The sequence below is a fragment of the Vicia villosa genome, linkage group LG3 (assembly GCF_029867415.1).
Source record: "Vicia villosa cultivar HV-30 ecotype Madison, WI linkage group LG3, Vvil1.0, whole genome shotgun sequence".
NCBI classification, from domain to species: Eukaryota; Viridiplantae; Streptophyta; class Magnoliopsida; order Fabales; family Fabaceae; genus Vicia; species Vicia villosa.
The window spans coordinates 102,702,636-102,711,947 of NC_081182.1; positions in this window are offsets into that span (position 1 = coordinate 102,702,636).

Sequence of the window (9,312 nt, forward strand, 5' to 3'; positions counted from 1 at the left end):
ATTTTTACCCTATCCATTGTACGTATTTTTGTGGGTACTCATTGGAGATGGGTCATATTTTGATCCCTACATTCCTTCTTCACTAGTACTATTTGAATGAAGTTTTGTTGTACTTAATATATGATAGCGTGATAAAAATATTTTAAGACTGTACCATAAATATCTCACAAAGTATACTATTAGTTTAGAGAATTTCTAACTATACCCCATGGATCTCTCACGCACATTGATAAAATTGTCTTCTTATGCATCTCCGGAAGCACTTTTTTTGTTTAACGTTGTTTTGTTCCGTAGATGCACATACGAATGCTTCTGTAGATGCATCTACGGAAGAATTTGATTTTAATTTGCACCACACTCTTCTCATCCCCATTTTTCACTTTTCTCTTCTTCAACTCTCATACTCTCTCAACCTTAAAAATCAAACCTCCCCAAAGCTTGTTTTCTTTCTCTCAAGTTCGGTTGATAACGTCCACATTAACTATCAACATATTCTATAAAGTTCAAAACTCAATTTAATCGATAAGTTTTTGACTTTTCGAGTTATTTAAGAGTATTTGTAATATAGAGATAGAATTCAATTTTTAGGTGTAACAATGGTTGGATTGTTTTGGAAATATAGTTTAGAGATAGTGAAGGTGTTGTTTCATGTGTTAAAATTACGTTCAAGCCACCAAAATGGAGTTTTTAACCCTCTGCAACTGTGACTCGACGCCATTTTTGGGTTTCGGAGGTCTCATAAACTTCCGTAGATGCATCTACGGAAGAGATGAACGTTAGGTCATTCCGTAGTTGTATATACGAAATATAGAAAAATCTTTTTTTTTTGTTTTTCTAATTTAATTGTATCTATAATTTGATTTTATTTGTATTACGCAGACATTATGGCTGACCAGGAAGATTGCACAACATGCATCAACATCAACAGCAAAACATAAGTTTCATATTCAAACAAAATAACGCCCCCAAAAAAACCTAGCCAACATCAACAGTAAAACATAACTTCTTTGACGTTATCCAAGATAACTGAACTCTCCCAGAGCATAGTCGACCAACATTACCATGTGTTGTATGATGAAATTAGATCAAGTGCAGATCAACTACAAAATTTTGCTAATAACTTATGCTAAACATAATTTAAAACAACTAAAACTTTGTAGTTGTTCTGCACTTAATCTATTTTCATCATACAACACATGGTAATGTGTTGGTCGACTATGCTCCGGGAGAGTTCAGTTATCTTGGATAACGTCAACGATGTTGTGTTTTATGGTTGATGTTAGCTAGGCTTTTTTGGGCCTTATTTTGTTTGAATATGGATTAGAACTACCAGTCTCATCGGTTTCAGTTTAAGAAACTTTTGATGTCTGTATTTTTGTTAGATTGTTGTACTTTTATTTTTATTATGTTTGACACTACTTGTAAGATTTATAAGATATTTTCTTTTCATGTACTATATATACCATTCATTTACATTAGACTACTTAACTTTTTCAAGCAAATGAATACACCATTAGAAGCGGAATTTCACCAAAAACTCGATTCTATAAAAAGTTTTTAAAATATATCAACAATTCTTCCGTAGGTACAACTACAGAATACTCTTTTTGAAGAGTTCTGTAATGTATCTATGGAAGAATTGTTAAACTGAAATTCATTGTATTTTCCCACCGTTTACTATGATTTTTTACGCTTCTGTAGATACATCTACGGAAAAAATCAATTTAAAAAAAAATGCTTTTGGATGTACATCTACAAAAGCAGAGAACATAAACAGAAATTCACCAGATAACTAAGAGAATCATGGGTGCATTCAAAAATTCTCTTATTTTATCATATTATTCTACTTTAACAATTGTATTTTAGAATTACTCATATTACATAGAAAATTTCAATACTAATTTCAACGTAACTCTGTTAATCTTTCAATAAAATATTCTTTCATGAGTTAATATAATTTTTTCTGTTTTAACTTTTTGACAGTTGAATTATCGAGGATTATTTTTCTATGTAGCAGGTTACTATCATTGTGACATAATAAATCAACAGCACCAACATAACAATTTGCTGCATCAATCTCAACTTATATCGGCATTCAAATTTGGTGGCATTTTTTTATAAGAAAAGCATTGTATTAAATTTGAACACCTAATAAAAAATAGATAAAAAGAAAATGAATACATCGAAACGGGTCCATAAACAATTTTTCTTTTCACAACCAAGCTACCTTAATATCCTGATCCAAACCAATCTCACAAAAGCGATTTCGTCAAGAAAATAATTTCTCCGACTCCTTTATGACTACTCTTTAAAAGAGTTTCATTACTGATCAACCAAATTGACCAATTAATTACCGATCAAATGAATTCCCATGAGTTGGCTTAATGATTATGACATGGGTTTTGAGAGTGTGTTTCTATCAAGGTCTCAAGTTTAAATTCCACTGGGTACAAACAATTTATGTGTTGGGCCAGTTTATACAGAGCTAAGCTTTGCCTTTAAACAGGACCCGCGCAAGTGGGCGGTGGGATTGGTCCCCTTGGATTAGTCGGTCGCAAGACCGGATACCAAGATTTCAAAAAAAAAAAAAATTTGCCGACCAATCCAAGTAAGCTTTAAAAACCCTTGGATTAGTCGGTCGCAAGTAAGCTTCTTCTTAATCCTTCCTTTTAGAGAGGATGCAAAAGCAAACAAGTAGGCACACTAAGAGAAAACCTTTAAAGACCCATCCAATCCAAAATTTGGAACCAAATAGACTCATCCACAAAGCAAAAGAGAAAAAAAATATGAGAATGAGATTCAGATGGTCCTAAACACAAAAGGATAACAAGGTTACGCCTTCTCGAAATTACCCCACACTTTGCTAATTTGTCTCTCGTTAGAAGCCTATTGAGGAGAAGTCTCCAAACAAAAACCTGAATATTATTTGGTACATTTGATTGCCAAACTATCTTTATAACATCTGAAAGATTGTAGATAACTTGGCCAGCCTGGAAAAAATAGAGTTCATCGAGAAGCCTGGTGATCGCACCACCAAAAAAATTTATCTGAACTTTCCTAATTGGGATTAATGCTAATTAGGTTATGATGATGATCAACCCAATCAATCCTTCCTGAGCCTTGAAGCTAATCCAGATTAGAAACTACAGACCAATTTCACACGCCATTAATCCAATTGCCGGAATTCATGACTTTGGATCAGGAACTCTGCATACAAGAAAATATATTGGAAAATCGATCTTGCAAAGGACCTGCTCCTAATCACCTTTGCCTCCAAAAGTCTACTGATAAGCCATTTTCTAGTCTGCAAGAAATTCCATTGGCAAACAAGTTTGAATCAACGCCAAAAGACCCCAAGGAGATCCTAAGATCCCTCCACCAAATGGAAGATTTTCTAGAGTTAAATGGTCTGGAAGGAACGAGAAACAAATCCTTGATGTCATCATATTTGAAGGATTTTAACATCCACATATAATCAATGTCTAGAATACATAATATACATAGTGTAAAGCTGGTACTGAAATACATAAGAGTATATCGGCAACAGTGTACATATATACAATGCCCAAAATATGATATATAACTAAGGCATAATATATACAAGGTGCCTAAAAAAAAACTAAGAACTAGATCATCCTCCTAATAATCTCAAAATAACTATCCACACAGCGGAACGTCATCCAAAATATCAAGTTGCTAAGGACATCAAGCCAACTTGCCTCTGCCATGCCTTTCACGTGTAAGGAATGTCTTGAAATAACAACAATAATAATGTGATGATATAATAATCTCACTGAGTTCTCTATCTTATGGGTCCATTCAGCTCTATAGGGTTTCTAATTGATTTCTAACTTAAGTCACAAAAAAGGGAATGGAGACTTAGGTATCGGTGGATTTCTCGCATTGTATGGAAACATGACACTTGAGTTCATATAACTCAATAAATCACTATCAAAAACACGAAACATCAGTTCCAGGCCGTACCTATGTTTAAGGCAAGACTCGGTTCACACATGTTTGCACGATTCGACTTTCATGTGTATTCGAGTTCTCCATGGGATTCAAACTCACTTCAAGAACCGTCACTAGTATGGGACTCGAACCCACTTTGAGTCTCTTTCAATGTATAGGACTTAAACCCACTTTAGTGTCCACCTCTCCTCTAAGGGACTCTAACCCACTTCTTCGGGACTAAAACCCATTATTGAGGCACGAATTATTGGTGTCACATCCCCATTTTCTACTTACATAAGCATCTCAAATGGGATGTGCACAATCAAGAAAAAACACCCGAATACGAGATTGGATTCCATATTTAACGTGATTGAATTCATCAACCACTAGGTGATCACATTCACCGATCATTAGGTGGTCACTTCCACCAATTCTCATAACATTTCCTCATGTTTCATACAAAACATGTTAATTCATTAATCGAGCAACTACTTGTGCATAATACACACCGTGATACACTCACGTTCAAGCATCGCATCTAAACCATTCTTACTATCTAAGTTATGTTTCTAATATTTTTAACCTAATTAAGATCTTAGGTTAATTCACATTCCTTTTCATGAAATCCACTCAAATGTTGTTAATTCAATGCATACAAGACATGATATATGTTATAAGTATTTAAGACACTTAGAATCATCAAAATAATTGGTATTCGGAAGAACAACATGGACCAAACGATTGGCTAGGTGAAGCAATCGATTGGTTGGAACCTCATGTTCTCAAATTTTCACAAAAGGGGAGGAGGGAACGATTGCTTGCTACTTCATGTCAATAATTTCTCTCATTTTTAGAAAGACCAATTGATTGGTCTAAGATGTCAATCGATTGACATCTAATTTTGATTTTTTTTTCTCTATGATTCTTCAACCAATAGATTGTTCCTGCATCATTTCCAAACTTCCTCTATTACACACTCGAGTAGAACTCTTACCAATTCATTTCATGTCAAACACGCACATACCAACATAAGTTCATGAAATCAACAAGCATGGCTTCTAGAATCAACAACAATCAAGCATGTTTTCATGATTTCGACACATCAATTGATAGATAGATAGATAGAGAATGAAAAATGTGGTTGGTGTAAGTGGTAGAAAATAAATGGATCGAAATTGAGATGCATAATTAATCGTTGTAAAATAAAGTTGGTAAAGAAATATCTCAAATGATATTTCTTAGAAATATTTTCTTCTATCAGAACAATTAACCAATTATTAATAGAGTAATGCTAACGAGTGCCCCTAATTAAAAGATTAAAAAGGTAAATTGAGCATTGTTTAGTAAAATAAAAAGATATGTTTTGAGAAATTCTTTGGCCACCTCCCTATCTTCTAGTCCACCTCTGGTGAAAACCCCATTATACCCCTGACTTCGGAAATGAACTTCCGAAATGCATGAAAAAGGTGTTTTCGGAAGTTCATCTCTGAAAGCGCCTTTTTTTTTGAAAAAAATGTCTTATTTCGGAAGTTCATTTCCGAAACTACAATTTCGGAAATGAACTTCCGAAATAAAACGCGTTCTGCAGATTAAGCAGAACTCTCCCCCTCCCCCAAATCATTTACCCTAATCATCATCAAACACTTCCATAGGCGAAATTTCTGCAGAAGCAAGTGTGAAGTAGCCAAACTCTTCTTCCAAACTCAACCAAACTCATCATTAAACACTAATTGGTAAGTTTATCATTGTTTTTTCAAGTTTTAGATCTATTTGATTAAACTATATTAGGGTGTTTAGAATCTGAAAAAATGACATTAAGATAGCTTAGTACTGATATTAGGATGTTTAGTAGGCAAAAAAATGGATTTGGTTTAGGTTTTTGGGTCTGCCATTGGAGGTTGCAGAGAAGCTCTGCGTGGGGGTGTTTCGGAAGTTCATTTCCGAAAACACCTCCATCCCAGTTTTCGGAAATGAACTTCCGAACTGTACCAGAAGTTCTTTTTTTTTGTTTTTTCATTTGTCTCGCATATTAATCGATTTCGATTGTTTACAGGATCATGTCAGACCAGCCAGCACGCATCAGACAGGGGAGAGAGTCCCAGACTGCGTCGGCTAGACGCGAGCGGGCGGCGGCGCATCTGGCGTCGACCCAGGGACGGGGGCAGGGACGGGGACGCCGTGTCCGCGTTCCACAGGACTTGGTGGAGAGTTCATCTGCTTCAGGCTCTAGGAGTAGGCTGGCTCGGGTATCTTCTTCCCGCCAGCGAGAGGAGGAGGATGAGGATGAGGAGGAGGAGGAGGTCATACCGGATGTTGACCCTCCAGTCGGGGAGGAGGAGGAGCAGGAGGAGCAGGAGGTGGATAGCTTTCCGGGAGGGCCTTTTGACACTTCCCTGCTGATTCACTACCAGGATCACGTCGCTCGGCGGATCTGGGAGGGAGAGGTATTCTTTTTAACTTAGCCGTTTATTTGTCACCATTTTTTATAATTTTACCGTTTATTTCTCGCTTATTTGTTTGTTTTGTAACAGGAGAGAGAGCCGCTGAAAATGGTGAACCACGCCCGCAAGATTTTCAGTCTGTTTAAACCAGCAGCTCAGTGGTTTAACGACCACGTGCGAGGTTCAGGGCTCAGCGGGCTCTGCATGACCGGGTACACCACCATCAGCACCGGAATGCAGGGGGCATTTGTGGAGCGCTGGCACAAGGAGACGTCATCTTTCCACCTGCCGGTTGGGGAGATGACGATCACCTTGCACGACGTGCAGTGTCTTCTCCACCTGCCGATTAGGGGGCCGTTGTTGACCCACTCCAAGATCCAGAGGGTGGAGGCCATTGAGTGGATGACGCTCTACTTGGGCATGGAGCACGAGGTTGCTCACTTTGAGTGCGTCACGACTTCTGGGCCTCATGTCCGGTTCACCACACTGAGCACTTATTTTGACCACCATCTGGACGCGGCTGCCGAGGCTGAGGGTGTGGGTAACGAGCTGTTCACAGAGTATCACCGCGGCTGCGCTCTACGGTGCTGGTACTTGCATGTGGTAGGCGCTGCATGCTTTATGGACAAGAGCGCCAGGTACGTCGACGTGACCTACCTCCGCTATTTCATGGACCTGGATACCGTTCACCAGTGGAACTGGGGGGCAGCTACTCTGGCATATCTCTACCAGAAGCTGAATGAGGCCTCCAACTGGAGGACGAGGCAGCTGGTCGGATCCTGCACTCTGCTTACGGTACGTTTGATTTTAACACATTCTCATATTTATTTATTTATTTATGTTTCGTATTTATTTTTAATACATTATTGTGTTTGTGTTTCAGAGCTGGATCATCTCCTACTTCTCCCGCATCCACGGCTTCCACATCGATCCTGCGTACGTTGACGCCATGCCCAGGGCCGCCAGATACGCTCTCCAGAGGGGGAACGATGCGGTGGGACCATACCGTTTGTACTTGGACCGCACGATGCACGACGACGTCACCTGGAGGCCGTTTGCCGACTACGCCCAGATTGTCCCCTTTGACGGCATTGCTCTATATTCAGGCTGGTTGGCATGCGGGACCGACATCATGGTCCGGTATCTCCCGGAGCGGTGCATGCGGCAGTTTGGGTTCGTGCAGATCATACCCAGGTCACCCTTCGAGGCTGCTCCTGACACAGTGACCAGAGTGCAGCTCACTGCCATATGGGAGGAGTGGCAGCATCATGTGGTACCGGAGGAGTACCGTCGCATGCGGGCCACTCAGGACTGGCACAGTGTGGAGGGGTACGTCACATGGTTCTACCGGGTGTCCCATCCTCTCTTGAGACCCGACGTTCCCGGCGCTCCTAGGCCAGCACACGAGGAGATCCTGGAGAACCGGCAGGCGGAGGATGACCACGCCATTGATCTCCTTCCGATCTGCCAGCGGATAGAGATGCTTGGGCGGGACGCGTTGCATCGAGGTGTCATTCATCAGGGCGGACCAGAGGCAGTCGCCGTGATGGAGATCATCGTCACTGATGCGGGCCGTGCGGCGAGGTACAGGCGGCAGAGGAGGGCCCAGGGTGAGCGGGTTAGGCACACCCAGTAATGGTGGGGTTTATTCATTTTTTGATTTTGGATTGTATATTTAGCACACTATTTTTATATATTTCGGTTTGTATATAATATTTTCATATTAGTATTTTTTTTTGTTTATTTATCATATTAGTGTTTTCAGTCTATCTATTGTTTATTTTATTTGCCGGTAACGTTTAATTAAAATGCGGTTGCGTTTAAGAAAAAACATAAAAAAAAACACAGTTTCTGCATAATTCGGAAATGAACTTCCGAATTCACCCCCCATGAGGTGTTTTCGGATGTTCATCTCCGAACGCACCCCCCATGAGGTGTTTTCGGAGATGAACTTCTGAATCAAGGAAATTTTTTTAAAAAAAAAAGCGCTTCGGAAGTTCATTTCCGAAGCAGGGGTAGTTTGGGAATTTCGCTGGGGTGACCCCCCATAGGGAGGTGGGTAAAGAAATTTTCTATGTTTTTACCCAAAATATATGTATTAAATGTATTGAAAATATAAATAATTAACTTTTTTAAGAGATTAGATGTATTAAATGTATTTAATCTAGAATATTTTCTTAATTTGAAATGCTTAACCAGTGTTCCTGAAGCACTCGTTAGCATGACCCTTATTAATATTATCAAAATGTTGTCTTTTGTATTAGTTAATAAAGGTCAGTCTCATTGATTGAGAATTAAGTTCTTCCAAGTTTATTAATTATTTTATTTAATTTGTCCCAACTAACAATTAATAGAACATATAGGAACTCAATTGATTTCAATATATAAAGATTTGAATATCTTAGAAAACATTAGATATTACATTCTTCTCCCCTTAAATAAAAATTAGTCATGAAATTAAAGATTATTTAGAATAGATTAACAAGAGGAATTTCCTTATTTTCCAATACTTTACTTTCACGACCTACAATATGATTTAGTTGAGGCTCAAAAGAAAGGTATGCTTCCACTTTAACGATAGTTGAGGCTCAAAAGAAAGGTCTGCTTCCTCTTGAACGGTAACTGGGAGAACAGGTTGATGATAACCGGGAAAGAACAATACTCCTATCTATAAGAGGATTACATGAAATCAATATTTGGAAAACTGTAATATATTTGACAAACCTAAAATTGAATGGTTAGAACTCGATGATAACAAAAGGATATATTATGATTGAAAATTACCCAATTAAGCATAATTAATATTCATTCTATCTCAAAATAACAGATCCAGTTACCTAATAAAGCACAATTACAACTAGGATAAAGTTAGTTTCACTCAAAACAACAACTTCAAACAGATAAATTAACTTCCACA